Source organism: Balaenoptera physalus (assembly GCF_965194825.1).
Source record: "Balaenoptera physalus genome assembly, chromosome: 2".
NCBI classification, from domain to species: Eukaryota; Metazoa; Chordata; class Mammalia; order Artiodactyla; family Balaenopteridae; genus Balaenoptera; species Balaenoptera physalus.
This window is the reverse complement of record NC_138883.1, coordinates 63,505,614-63,519,533: the sequence shown is the minus strand read 5'-3', so window position 1 is coordinate 63,519,533 and position 13,920 is coordinate 63,505,614.

Genomic DNA, 13,920 nt, shown 5'->3' with positions numbered 1-13,920 from the left:
CCGGTTGCATTTTTTCCCCTAACATTTGTTGGGATTTGAGGCTTATCCAAAGTTGGGGAACTTGGTGCAGAGTGACACCTACCTTTCTCCTATTGAGCCAGCTATTCCACTTACTTGGGCAACAGGGTCTTCTGGTATCCATTTTGCTACCCTTCCAGGTCCACCAATAGCAGAACCAATCCATCTGGCCCTGGGCTCCGGGTTGTTTGTAAACCCTTTCTGCATTTCTGATATCATCTCATCCTCTACATGTTATCTCCTTCCCACACTGAATCACTTGTGGTCTTCTCTGATGAGCTGGCCCAGATGTCAGAGGTGTATTAGCAACTTTTACTTATCACCCAATGATTTGGGTTGGAGGAAGACTATGATTGTTTCTTCTTCATCCTATTATGCCTTTTCCAGACTTCAACATTTTGTGAACACTATTAATTCCATCACTTGGTATGAGGGCTTTCTAAAGTATATAGATTATTTTCATTTTATCAAGTTTGACTTACTTTACCAAAGTGAGTAAGTTGTTGCCTCTCTGTTTTACTCCCTTGCTAGGCAGCTTATATCTTGATTTTAGCTGAAAATATTCGTGTCTGTAACACTTCATAACAGTTCTTTCCTTACTCATACATACTATATGATTTGATATTCAAGAGCAGACAAAACCAGTCTATGGTGATAAAAATCAGAATACTAGTTGCCTGAGGAAAAGGGCACAAGAGAACTTTGTGGGGGTGATGGAAAGTTCTGAGTGGTGCTGACATAGATGTATGTATATATTAGTCAAATTCATCACACTAAACACTTAAAATTGATGCATTTACGACAACGTAACTGAAAAAAGTATGTTAGCATAAAAAAGTTATTTACATGAAAAAACAAAGACTTCATTTATATCAGACAATGTACATGGATATAAGTAAGGTGTGTATTATGCACAGAGAGACAATCCAGGAAAAACAAAGGAGGGGATGTTTTACCTCCTTACGCCATTGTTGGATTCAACACTGCTGCCCCCTAGAGGAAGGAGCTCTCCAGACAAGTGCCTGGTAAATTGAGGGCATTGAAAGATGCTGAGAATCGGAAAGCTCTCATAAATCCAACCTGTTTATTTTCTAGATTTCATGAACTACCTACTTAGAACACTGTGCTTTCAGCGAGCTGAACTTTTTTTTGAGAAACTATCCTAGTTTTAAGAAAATTAGGAAAGAAAGCATTTGTTAAATAAGCTTGTCTAAAAGCTTAATGCAAATTCCTCACAAGTTGCTCTAGAGATGGGAGAGGATACAAAAAGAATCGTAGAACTTCAGAGCAGGAGTGAACCTTGAAGAACATAAAGTCCAACAGTCGCATTTTATAGAGGAGGAATAGACCCAGGAAGATGCAATGGCTCCCTTGGATCCCACAGCTAGTTAGTAGAGACATTTCAACCATAACCCAGCTCTTCTGATTCTCAAGTCAAATAGTCTTTCTTCTACTGTACACTGTAACTTAGACTAGAATAGTTCATAAAAAATCAGACAGACTGAATGGTAGAGCATCCGGTATGTAGATTTAGAAACTTTGTTAGCCACATAAGAGAAAGTGGGGAGAATGAGAGGAAGGGAACAGGCAGGACAACCTCTTAAAGGGCCCACGTTTCCACGGTGGCTCATCAGGGTAGAAAATTGTGTTAGGGAAACTACATTATTTTTGAACTCTTTAATACCATTCCAAAACAAAACCCTGATTTCTGCTTGAGGTAAATTGAGGTGCATCTGTCATTTGTCTGGGAGTAGGGGAATTCTAGGGCTGCTCAGAGTCAATTGCACTGATACGGGACCTTGGAGAGTTCAGGGATTATCTGAATGGAGGCAGCTGGTACCCAACACTTAGGCTGCCTTTTGTATTCTGATCACCTGAGTGAGACAAAAGCTAATTCAAGGTCCCAGACACAGTGGGAAGAAGGAATTCTTTAAAAACCTGTGCCCTGGATTGAGAGTATCTTTAGAGTCGGCCAGCCATGAACAATGAAAGCTTTGAAAGGGCACTGACTCTGCCACTGAAAAGTATGTCTAAAATGCTTTGTGCTTCCCTCTGGCATGCTCCTGAATTTATACTCTCTTTTCCTCCCGCTGTTCTCAGACCCAGTAAAGAGAAAATCTCAAAGGAGAAACCTGAGCTCATTCTCTCAGGGCTCCGCTGGGACTGCCTCACCTCAGGTGCCTTGTTCTTCACATTAAATGAATTTTTCTCTTCAAGTTTGCACTTAAATATAATTACTGCTTCCCTGTTCCTTTAGCAGGTTTCTTGCTTTTTAAAAAACTGTCCTAAGGTGCTATAAAATGCATATGTGTTCACATTAGATTTCTTTTTCCCTGATAGCTTCATTCTAGAGCAGGCATGGAAAGGAAGTGTATGTTATGTAGGCACCTGAATTCTGGCCCATCATGGTGAGTCTCATCTTTGCTAAAAGTCAAAATTATCGGGATACTTGAGGGCAAAGCTAAGTGGAGTCTAGATCCGGTACTTTGCCAATCCTTCAGCAACTTGGAATTTCCAGAGTGAGAAACATCTAAGGGAACCCTTGTGGGAATGACTGGGAGTAGAGGAACATAGACCACTCTGATGAAACTGTGGGATTTAGATTTGGGTTCTTTCAGGGCTGGGACTTAAGCAGAACTAAGAGTTCTTAGTAAGTGGAACAAGGCAGCTGCTGGAGCCTCCTATAACCCCAGGGTGACAGTAGAGTTGCCAGATAAAATACGGTCTCCCAATTAAATTAGAATTTCAGATAAATGACAATTTTTTGTATAAGCACATCACAAGTATTGCAGGGACATACTTACACTAAAAATATTCACTGCCTATCTAAAATTCACAATAGGGCATCCTATATTTCTATTTGCTACATCTGGCAACCCTAGGTGGGAATTAGATGGGAGGATGAGGGGTAGTGGGAAATGAGGCATCTCTAAAGCCCACAGCCCTACAGGAGGCCAGAGGGGAACAAGGATAAGAAAGGATCTAAGGGACTTCCCTGGTGGCGCAGTGGTTAAGAATCTGCCTGCCAATGCAGGGGACACGGGTTCGATCCCTGGTCTGGGAAGATCCTACATGCCGCAGAGCAACTAAACCTGTGCTCCACAACTACTGAAGCCTGCGCACCTAGAGCCTGTGCTCCGCAACAAGAGAAGCCACCGCAATGAGAAGCCTGTGCACTGCAACGAAGAGTAGCCCCAGCTCGCTGCAACTAGAGAAAGACTGCACACAGCAACAAAAGACCCAATGCAGCCAAAAATAAATAAAAGTAAAATAAATAAATTAAAAAAAAAAAAGATTCCCTGAGGACTTTTCTCCCCAAGTTTTGTCTCTGTTGGCAATACTTGATCTGACGGATGCTTCCAGAGACTGTACATATACAACTTGCCCTCAACCAGGAATTGAAATAAACAGGAAGACAATTATCTAGTCACTGATAACAGCTAAAAATTGTTTTGCTACCAGAGTACTCTCAGAAGTACACTGTTATCAAATGGATTAAATTATTAAAATAACCATGATAATTTATTATAAATAGCAGTGTTATGTGAAGGGTTTCTGGTAGCTTCTGACAAGAAAGTTGATGTAGAATTAATTTCATCCATATTTAACTGATTACCTCATTAATCTCTTTGATGTTAGTTAAAATTCAGCCCAAGAAGCAAATACTTGAGAAATCACAATTTCTAATATGGTAGAGACATAAATTCATTTTAAGGAGACCAGTTCAGATTGCCCTATCAGTCTCAGCTGGGCTAGAACATGACTAAGAATCAAGTTTAGTTCACATCTAAATATTGAAAGTCCATTTTTTTTCTTTTTTTAAATTTTTATGTATTAAAAATTTTTTAATTGAAGTATAGTTGAATTATAATGATTCAGGTGTACAGCAAAGTAAGTCATATATATATATATATATATATATATATATATATATATATATATATATTCTTTTTTAGATTCTTTTCCATTATAGGTTATTACAAGATACTGAATATAGTTCCCTGTGCTATACAGTAGGTCCTTGTTGTTTATGAAAGTCCATTATTAAAACAGATTTCTTGTGCTTTCTATGACTGCATCAGAACAAAGAATGTCAGTGTCCGGAATTCCCTGACAATTCTGCTCCTCATTTGGCTCTCTGGGGCAGAGTGGCATCCTGGCCTGGGAGGATAGTATGGGGCCTGCACCTCCATGAAACAGGTTCCTTGGGAAGTGGTTATGGCAGGTTGTCCGAAAGGTAAGTCCCTCACCTAGACTCATTGCTTAAGATGTACTGTATTACTAATTCTTTAAAAATAAATCATTCTTGTATTTTCTTCCTTTTTTCAGTGACCTTGTCCTAGAATCCAAAGCTGAATGAAACAGGTTCCTTTGGAAGTAGTAATGGCAGGTTGTCCGAAAGGTAAGTCCCTCACCTAGACTCATTGCTTAAGATGTACTGTATTACTAATTCTTTAAAAATAAATCATTCTTGTATTTTCTTCCTCTTTTCAGTGACCTTGTCCTAGAATCCAAAGCTGAATATTTTTATCCTCTGCTCCAAAGCTGAGTAGTCTAATGCTATTAAGTTTTTATACACATATATGCCTTTCATATATATATACACACATATATATATAATTTTTTTAAGGATCATTCATTCTCTATAAGCTCTTTTGTAATGCAGTTTTTTCCCACCTGACAGAAAATGAAACTTTTCCTTGTTCTCATAGTCTTCTATCATTTCTTCCTCATGTACTCCAAACATCATAATATAAATTCATAAAGTGAGGCAGTCAGGTTAAGCTAGGGCATTGCTGTATACCATAAAATACTATTTGCATGGTTGTATACTCACAAACTACTCCTCCAGGTTTCCTTGTGTTCAGAAGGAAATTTGTGTTCCAGGAAGCTGTCACCCTGATGATAGCTACTGGCTCAAATTAAGGATCGTGTCCTTTGGCACTTAGTCCTGTACTGGCAGGAGTTCTCAAATCCTTGAAGAAATGGGTCTTTTCCAAGTTAGGCCCTCTGATCTCCAGCTCCTAAAGAAATAAACTCTGGTCAGACCAAGTATTTGAAGAGAAAGCCTGAGGAAGTTTTGCTGCTTGACACAGATAGAGAGCTTTTTATTTTTTAAAGTAAATCATCTGGCTCTTTTTGTTCTTTGATACAAGGGAGGTTTCTGTGAGGAAATCGGTACTGAACAGTTTGTGCTTTATAAATGTCAGTAGATTTTTTTCCTTCCCACTCCCACTGCCATTATCCCCAGAGATTTCAACACCATCCATATTCTGGTCTCATCGTTTCTTATCCACTTAAACTCTGATGATTTTCGGCCCCCTGTGAGACGCCAACCTGGATCTTTTAAACTACTCAAAAGTGCTCCACTTTCAGGATATCAGACTTTTGAGCTCTTCATTTTGACTACAACCTCCTTAACCTGCTCCACTCCTTCATCCCGACCACCAGTTCCTAGATCTGTTCTTAGGCCTATTCCTTCCTCACCTAGAGGCCTCTCTTATCCATCCGCATCTGGCTTTGCTTGCCTTCTTATTCACCCCACTCCATCCTCAAACCACTCATTTCATGGATGACTTCAGTAATACTTCAGATCCTTTCATTCATTTCACCTCCTGTGGTACCCATCTTATCAATTCTAAACCGAACTTTGGGTAGCACCATACCATTCCACTTTCTCCTCTCCTATACCATAGTATTGCTAGAAAAGTCACGAAATTATGCTACTAGTACTTCACTCCCATTTGAAGGTCCTTTGTTTCACCTTTCAATGAATTCCCTGTTAATTCCCTGAAGGAGCTCTCCCATCTTTTGCCATCTTAACTTGAAAAGAGCTCATCTCCTGCAGCCTCCATTTCCTTTTCTGTTCAGTGGGGAAGAGGGTGCCAGCGTGCTTCTCAAACTCTAATGGACATGGGATCCTGTTTAAAGTGCTGATTCTGATTCAGGTCTGGTGTGCCTGGTGATGCCAAGGCTGCAGACCATACTTCTGAGTAGTAGTTTGAGTAGTCTCAAATGAGCTCCAAGTTTATTTAAAAATAATAATAATAGTGCAACACTCATGATTCTAAGTCCTGAATCATAACCTGGCCACTCTCACTCTCAGCAGATGACTTAAGCAGGAACTAAAAGTCATCTGTTAAGAGCCTCTTCAGCAATTTTTGCCCTTTCTAGCAACTTTCTTTCCTCACCCTTTTCTCCCTTTTCTAGGTTACTTTTTCTACCTGCCTCCGTACTATCCTATCTTGCTAACTTGAGAACTTGTTTTCTCAGTTAATCTCTTTCCATGGGCTCATTCCCCCATCTAACTACAATACCTTTTGGCTTCTAGCCTGACAAAACTGTGCTTCCCTAGGGATAATTTAACAGCTAAACTTCTCAGAGGAAGGAGCCATCTCTACCCCTGCTTTCTTTCCAATTCTACATTTGCAGCTGAGCATTTCTACCTTGGTAGCCTGTGGCCCCTCAAACTCAACCACGGTGAAAACAATTCATCTTCACCCCAACAGAGTGACCTCCTGCCTTACTTTATGTTATTTTTTCCTGCTCCTTTCCCCCTACTTACATACCTAATCAATTAGCAAATTGTGTTGATTCCACCTTCAAAATATCTGTTGTAGGCTAATTATTCAACTCTTAACTACCTTTCCAAAGGAAATAATCCTTTTTTAAAAAATTTGTACATGAAGATATTCTTCATAATAATGTTATTGATAATAATAACAAAATTGGAAATAACGAAATGTTCAAAACAAGGGAGGGAAGAAATAAATATAATTTTAAACGTTACAGTGATTACAATGATACTTTGTGTGTTGGCATGGGTTAAATGACAAAACATCTACAAAATGGTATGTTTAATATGATCCCATTTTTTAAATAGGAAGGAAGGAAGGAAAGAGACATTTGGAGAAAAGTATCTGAAAGAAATAATATTTTGTTGATTCCAAAATGTTAATAGGTATCTCTGCATGCTGGGATTGTGGTTGATTTTTAGTTGTCTTCATCTTCTGCACAATCTGAAATTGTTACGTGTGTAATAGGATGTTAGAATAGGACTCTTTCTGCCTCAGTTTCCACTGAGGCACAAATACAGTAGATACCGAGATTCCCAGGTAAATGTGAGGCAGACAGTACATATGCAGAATTTACAAAAAGAATAAAGGAGAATCTGCCTCACAACTCCCGGCCCCTTAATCAGGCCAAAGATATCAAAGAGTCAGAGGAAGGAAAAAGATAAAGATGTTTCCTTGTAGAGAGCTGTGGCCAGGCTCCTGGTTCCTTAGGTACCCTCTGACCCCAGGACCCCAGGAAAGATGCCTCAATAGGAATACTTAGAGCTTCTCTTGCAGTCTGTGGAGCCCAGAACTTCAGAGAAAGCTGAAGCCTCTGTGGATGGGCCTGACTCTGCAAAAGTTACAGGATGACAGCAGGACTGACAAGAGACATTGGAAACGAGCCAGAGAGGGCTACTGCCTTGGACTTTCCTGGCACTGCAGGTTTCCTGAGGTCCAGATGGGGCCAGATGGGTGGGAAGAGAGTTGCCTTAGGTTGTCTTGGGCTGGAGGGGAACTTCGGGATGGCCAGGGGTTGAAGGAGTGCAAGTGGCCACCTACATATAAAAACCGATGGGCTCAGCAGAGAACCACTGAAGAGCCTTAGAAGAGTGGCCAAGCGGAGAAGCATCAGCTTTAACCATCTGTCAGGCTCACCAGAGACTCCAGCTATAAACATCTGCTTGGCCTAGAAGGCATTGAGCCACCCACCCTTACCTATCCTCCACTGCCCATCCTCCACCTTGGCTGGGGCGGGGCGTGTGGAGGGTGTGAAGGAGGTAAGGGTGGAACTGAGCCAGGAGTGATTAGGGAGGAAAAGTCAACCATGCCCGCACCCCTTTCCACTGGAAGATTTAGTACGAAACCGACCTAAGCTGACAGAATAGAAATGATGCAGTGCTGTTTGGAATCTATTGGTATAGAACTGGGTATTCTAATTTCTGAATCGATACTGCATTTGTTAAAGTAACTGTAGCACTGCATATTATCTAAGAGGAATGGAAAAGTAAGGGAGCATACCCGGGTTTTCATCTAGAGGCAGGAAAAATGAAAGGAAGAGTGGGAGAACAAAAGTCAGATTGTAGTTTTATCACAGTCTGTTCATCACACTTGTTACCAGAACCCAGATGCCCCCTTGCGCTCACTTCCATCGTTTCTTGCCTCCATAAAGGTAACCACTGTCTAGTCTTCCAACAGTATAGATTCCTTCTGCCTGTTTTTGTGCTTTATGTAAATGGAATCAGTCAGGCTGTGCTCTTTTGTGGCTGGCTTCTTTCATTCAATATTGTGGGAGGTTCATCTATATTGTCACATGTAATTGTATCTCATTCATTTTCATTACTATATGATGTTCTATAGTGTGAATATACCACAATTTATTCGTTCTACTGTTGATGGGCATTTGGATAGCTTCTAGTTTTTGCCTATTACAAATAGTGCTATGAATAGTGTATCTCTTTTTATAATGGGCGGAGGGCTATTTAAAAGTCTCTGGCATCCTCTTTCCTTTCCGTTTCCATAACTACCACCCCAGTTCAGGCCTTCACAAACGTTCACTGGGACTATTAGCAATGGCCTCCTGATTGATATGCCCATCTCCAGTTCATTATAAATACTGCCACCAAGTTTATCTTCTGAGAGCATAATTCTAATCATGCCATTTCCCTTACTCAGAAACGTCAAATGTCTCCCCATTGCCTTCCACCCAGAGCAGAAGTTCCTTTTCTTGGCATTCAAGGCCTCCTCCCTGCCTTTGTACTCCAGAACATTTTTGTGTCCTAGTCAAGCTAAGCCACTGCCATGCCCTAAACACAGGCTCTTTTTTTCTTCCTCTGCTTCTCTGTTCTTGCCACCCCGAGTCCATGTTGCATCGTGGTGCCACTCACACTGTTCCTAACAGCGAACACAACTGTCAGAGTGCTTGTCCTCCCAAGTTGAGCTCGGATATATTTCTTTCAGCAGGCGGCTTGCATTCCCTTTGGCCAAAGTCATTTCCCATCTGCAGTGCTTTGTTGGACACTACCTTACGTATCGTGTGCTGCCTCGTGTTAGGATTGCTCTCGTTTGTGTTTCATCTTTCTTCCCCACTGAACTTTCTTCCCCATCTGGTTCATCTGTGTGTCTCCAGAGCAGCCAGCCCAGCTGCTTACCCCTAGGAGAGGCTCAGTAGACGTTTGTTGAATTATTTTGGAGAAGTTGTTTGAAAATGTCTTCCTGAGTTTTACCTCTGATTCCCACTTCTCCTTTGGGTGAATTCCCCTCTTGCTCCTCGGTATTCTGTGTGTGTGCCGGCAGCTCGGGACATACTCTTTGGTGTCTGATGCTTCAACGGGTCCTCAAGAAATAATGACAACTTCTCAATGCCACCCTCTCTAATCATACCATTTAAGCCCCTCCCCGCCTCTTAAAGGAATTAACTATTTATTTATTAGGCATCTATTTTGTACATGGACCATGAAAACTGGAATAAAGTTTGCTCTGCACCTGCAAGACATCATGGCAGAGTTTTTAATCTTGAAAACGTTTTAGTCTGTTGTCTATGGTTGACTTTTGAAACTGGCCTTTGTTTCACCACGATGGATGAATTGCACACTGGGTGAATTTCACGGATCTCAGTTGCGGTTTATCAAGTACTTTCAAAGCAAGTAGAACATAACACTGGAGCACTCTCTTGCTTTCCCATCAATACCTGGGTTCTCAAGAACTAGTTCCTCGATTAGTGACGGAAAATATTGGTTATAATGATCAGACACCTCATTCATTTGCTCTCTCCCCCAGTTATCTCAAGGGAACTTGGCTCCTTCTGAGCACCAGAGATGACTTAATTTTGCGGTAAGAAAATAGGAATTAGAGGAAGCCAATTAGGAAACCTCAAGGAAGAGGAAGTGTCTCCAGGCTGAAAGGAAGGCTGTTGAGTCTTATTTCCTCTCTGTTCTTGACTCATCCTCTCGGTGCCTGACCAACTTCTGCACCACCCTTTCCCCACCTGATCGGGGGGCTGAAATGGGTGTGGGGTGAGATTGGGGGTAGTGAGCAGAGTGAATAAAGTCAAATAACATTCATAAAGACACCAAGATGTAGGGATACACCATGGGTGTGAAAATCTCAGTGAACTCATTGATGCTTACGATTCCCATCCCCGTCCACAGTCATGGGTGAGGCTGCATGTATGCAGGATAGGGTGAGTGAGAATTGGCTGCTTTCTAAGTTAAGAAAACAGACTGAGTTTCACTTCTGAACAATAGCAGAGTGCAGTGCAGGCTGGTGCAGTACTTGGCTTCCTTCTGTACTAGGGATAGATCAAAACAAAATAGCCAACGATCCGGGCTTTATTCACCAGTGTCCCCTCCTTTCACAAAGAGAGAAGCTGAGTTCAAGTCTATTAGTAGGTGACTTATTTTCATTGTGCTTAATATTGTTTTCCTCCATGCCTTTAAGGTGGGTACAGCGTGCTCACCTGTTTGAGAGAAGAAACCGAGGTGGTGGCCACCAGGTGATCACTGGCAAGGCTCAGATTCAAATCCAGTGCTTCTGACACGCAAAGCAAAGCCTGACCATGTTCAGGACTCAGGCCCCTCCCTTCCCCATCTTATTTTTCACTGGAACATTTGCTGTTCTCTCAAGCTATGAAAGGCTTCCTGTGTTATCATGCTTAAGGGGAAGTTGTATGTTAAAAACCACCAACGGTTAAGCCCAAGCCAGCTGGGGTCTTCCATTGCTTCTTCCAGTATTCTGGGGAGACCCATGAGAATTCTTAGTGTTTCTCAAAGTCCTTAGCTTTCAGAAACAAGAGCTCAGTCATCAGTCAAGCATTGGGTCTTCATTTAAGGGACAGTTTGGGAAAACAAGAGAAACATCAAAAGTTGTAAGAGTTGTTTTAGCTATAACAACTTCAGTATGAAGTTGTTATAGCTAAAAATCAAGAGTGACCTGAAAGCTAAAGGTTTTGGCTCTCTAGAAGGGGTTCCTGGAGAGATTTAGTTAAATGTCCTTTGGGTTGAGCTGCTACAAGTTTATTCCCTTTCAAATCAAAGGACAGCATTATCATTATTGGAGATGACTGACAGAAGCCAGATGCAGAATTATATTGACTGGAAAGGAAAGGATGGAGTAGCAGGGAAATGATAGCTGTATGACTGCTATGTTGAACCCACCATTGGTATTGGAGGGTGAGAGAACCACACTAGGTGTTATGGGGGAGAGCGCTGGGGAGTGTTGCCTTATTGGAATATGGTTTGAAGGGCTTTTGAGTAGAAGCATAACCAAGTGCCTCATATAAGTCACGGTAGCACTTCCCACACCACGTTTGATGCCCCATTTGTCCCTCTCCTTTGCCCATAAATTATAGAACTGGAGTACAAAGAAATCACCCTTTTCTTTTTCCCCAAGACTCAAACAGATTGACAACTCCTAGGTAGCCAACCATAGCTACTGGGGTACGGGAAGAGCTTTAGGGTTTCTATTGGTATGCGAAAGATACAGATAGGGAGAAATACGAATGGAACTAGGTTCTTACCCTCAGTCCCCTGAGGAGGCACCTGATGGCTCAAAGTCTGACCAGGGAGCTACCTCCCTTCTACTGTCCACACAGGGCTGCCACATCCCTAGCTCTGTTGTGGCCACAGTTGACCTCTGGGGCCCCTTAACATCAGGGAATCCTAACTCTCCTAAGATACTCTATTACCAATGTTTCAGCACCTGCTAATATCACATGGAAACACAGATAAGCTTCATTTTTATATTCCCTGGCTCACTGAAACCACCAGCAGAGCGTCTTAAGCTAAGGGCTAAATTCTTATCTTGCCTTTAAACACCATGTGATTCAGCATGTCTGCAGTCACTGGGAATCTACGCGGCCAGTTTTTACCTTTGCCTTGTGGGTAACCCCTACCTTCCACCTACCTCCACCCCCAGGGGAGAATGTGGGCCTTGTCAAATGGAGGCCCCCAGGAGATTTTCCAAGACTCACGAGATGTCAAGTCATCTCTAAAAGTTTTCAAAAAACCAGAAAGTCATTTCAGAAAGTCTAACTTGGTGGCCCAACAGAGAAGAGGGTCAAATTTTCCATACAGACACAGCAAGTCTGCCCCCATAGGCTTGTGTTAAAGCTGCAGGAACACTGGTCCCCAGACTTCTGTGAAAGCTCCCCAACCCAGGGGGAAGTCCACCTGGGTGAGTAGATTAGCTGCTGCTTGGTACCCAAGGCACATATTCGTGAAGTCTGCTTCCTGGGGATTTCCCTTAGCAATGGAATCAGCAAGGGGTTCGTCTTTCTGAAAGATTTCCCAGAGGAATCCATTGGCCTTGTGGAAAACTCTCAAATTCTAATATAAAATCTCTGGGCTTTTAGGTTTTCGAGATTTGGATTTTTCATTTATTCACAAATCTCTTCAAATAAAAACAGTTCAACATAGTAGAAAACCCAAACAGTGAGAATGCATATTCAGTGAATGATCAGAGCGCCTCCTTCATGCTAGGTACTGTTTGGCACTGAGGATACACCAGGGAGCAAAACAGATGTGGCCACTGCCCTCAAGGAGGCTGATGTTCTAATTCTAGCTTTCAGTTTGTGTTGTATTGAAAATGAGGTCGATTCCTTCCAGGAAGTATCCTTTAGGGTATTAATATGTATATGCCATCCAAAATCCTATGCCTCTTTTAGGGCCCGGCTTAAATGCAACCTCAACAGAAGATCAGAATTTGTTTGAATGTGTGAAATAATTTTCACAGCCTGAAGTGTGTGTGATTTTAAATATCCCGTCATTGCATGGCAGGGAACACCCAGGGGTGCTTCACAGCGGGTCGTGTCTATGTGGGAAGGAAAGGCAGCTATGAAAGCATTTCTCAATTGTTCCCTGTCTTTCTACAGTTTTTAGCTCAACTTGACAGTCATTTACTGAACTTTCATGAGCCAAGCCCCATGCCAGGGGTGGTAGAGAATACAGAGATAAGAAGTATTCAGGCTCTGCCCTGCCAGTCTTTAGTGAAGCCCCTACACACAACTCTTTAAGGTAAACCATATGATTACCAATACTTGACGCTTTTGACCAACAGAAATGGTCATTTCACTTGGTTCAGGCTAATAAAAGAATCAAGTTGTATGCACTAGGCATATAGGGGAAAAGAGGCAGATTGGTGGATCTGAGCTTCTTAGATGACGAGATGGGAATGAGTGTCCTTACAGGAGGAACAGGAGTGTGGGGGAAGGGGAGAGCCTGAGGAGGGTCGGGTGGTACTTCTCAGAGGTGTGCTGTGGAATGTAGCCCTGCAATGGAAATAGGAGGATGAAGTGGAAGACAAGGCTGAAAAGATAGGTACAAGGTCAGCTAAGCTCAAGGCTGAATTTGATTCAGGAGCTCAAAGAAATCTGGGCAGAGAAGCAACCCACTGAGATCTTGCTCAAGAAAATGAATCCAAGAATGTGGATCAACAAGAAGAGATGCTACGGTGCCAGACCAGGCAAACTGGAAAAGGGGTCTTAATCCAGACAGGGGCAGTGGGAGTGAAAAGCAGATGGAGTTACCCCATAGTAATAATCAAGAGGATTTGGTGACTGACCAGACAGAAAGGCAAAAATCACAGCCGTTTAATGAGTGCTTATTATGTGCTAGGTATTTTGTTTAACACCTCACTTTCTTGCCTTCTCTCATTTAATCCTCACAACAGCCCCCATAAAGTGGATCTTACCCAAATTTAACAGATAAGGAAATCCAGACTTAGGGAGGTTGCATAAGATCACATATCTGGTAACTGTCACAAATGGGATTTAAATTCAGGTTTAAATAGAAAGGGATGCACTCCTAATCCCTATGCTGTAAGGGATTCATTCATTCTACTAATATTTATT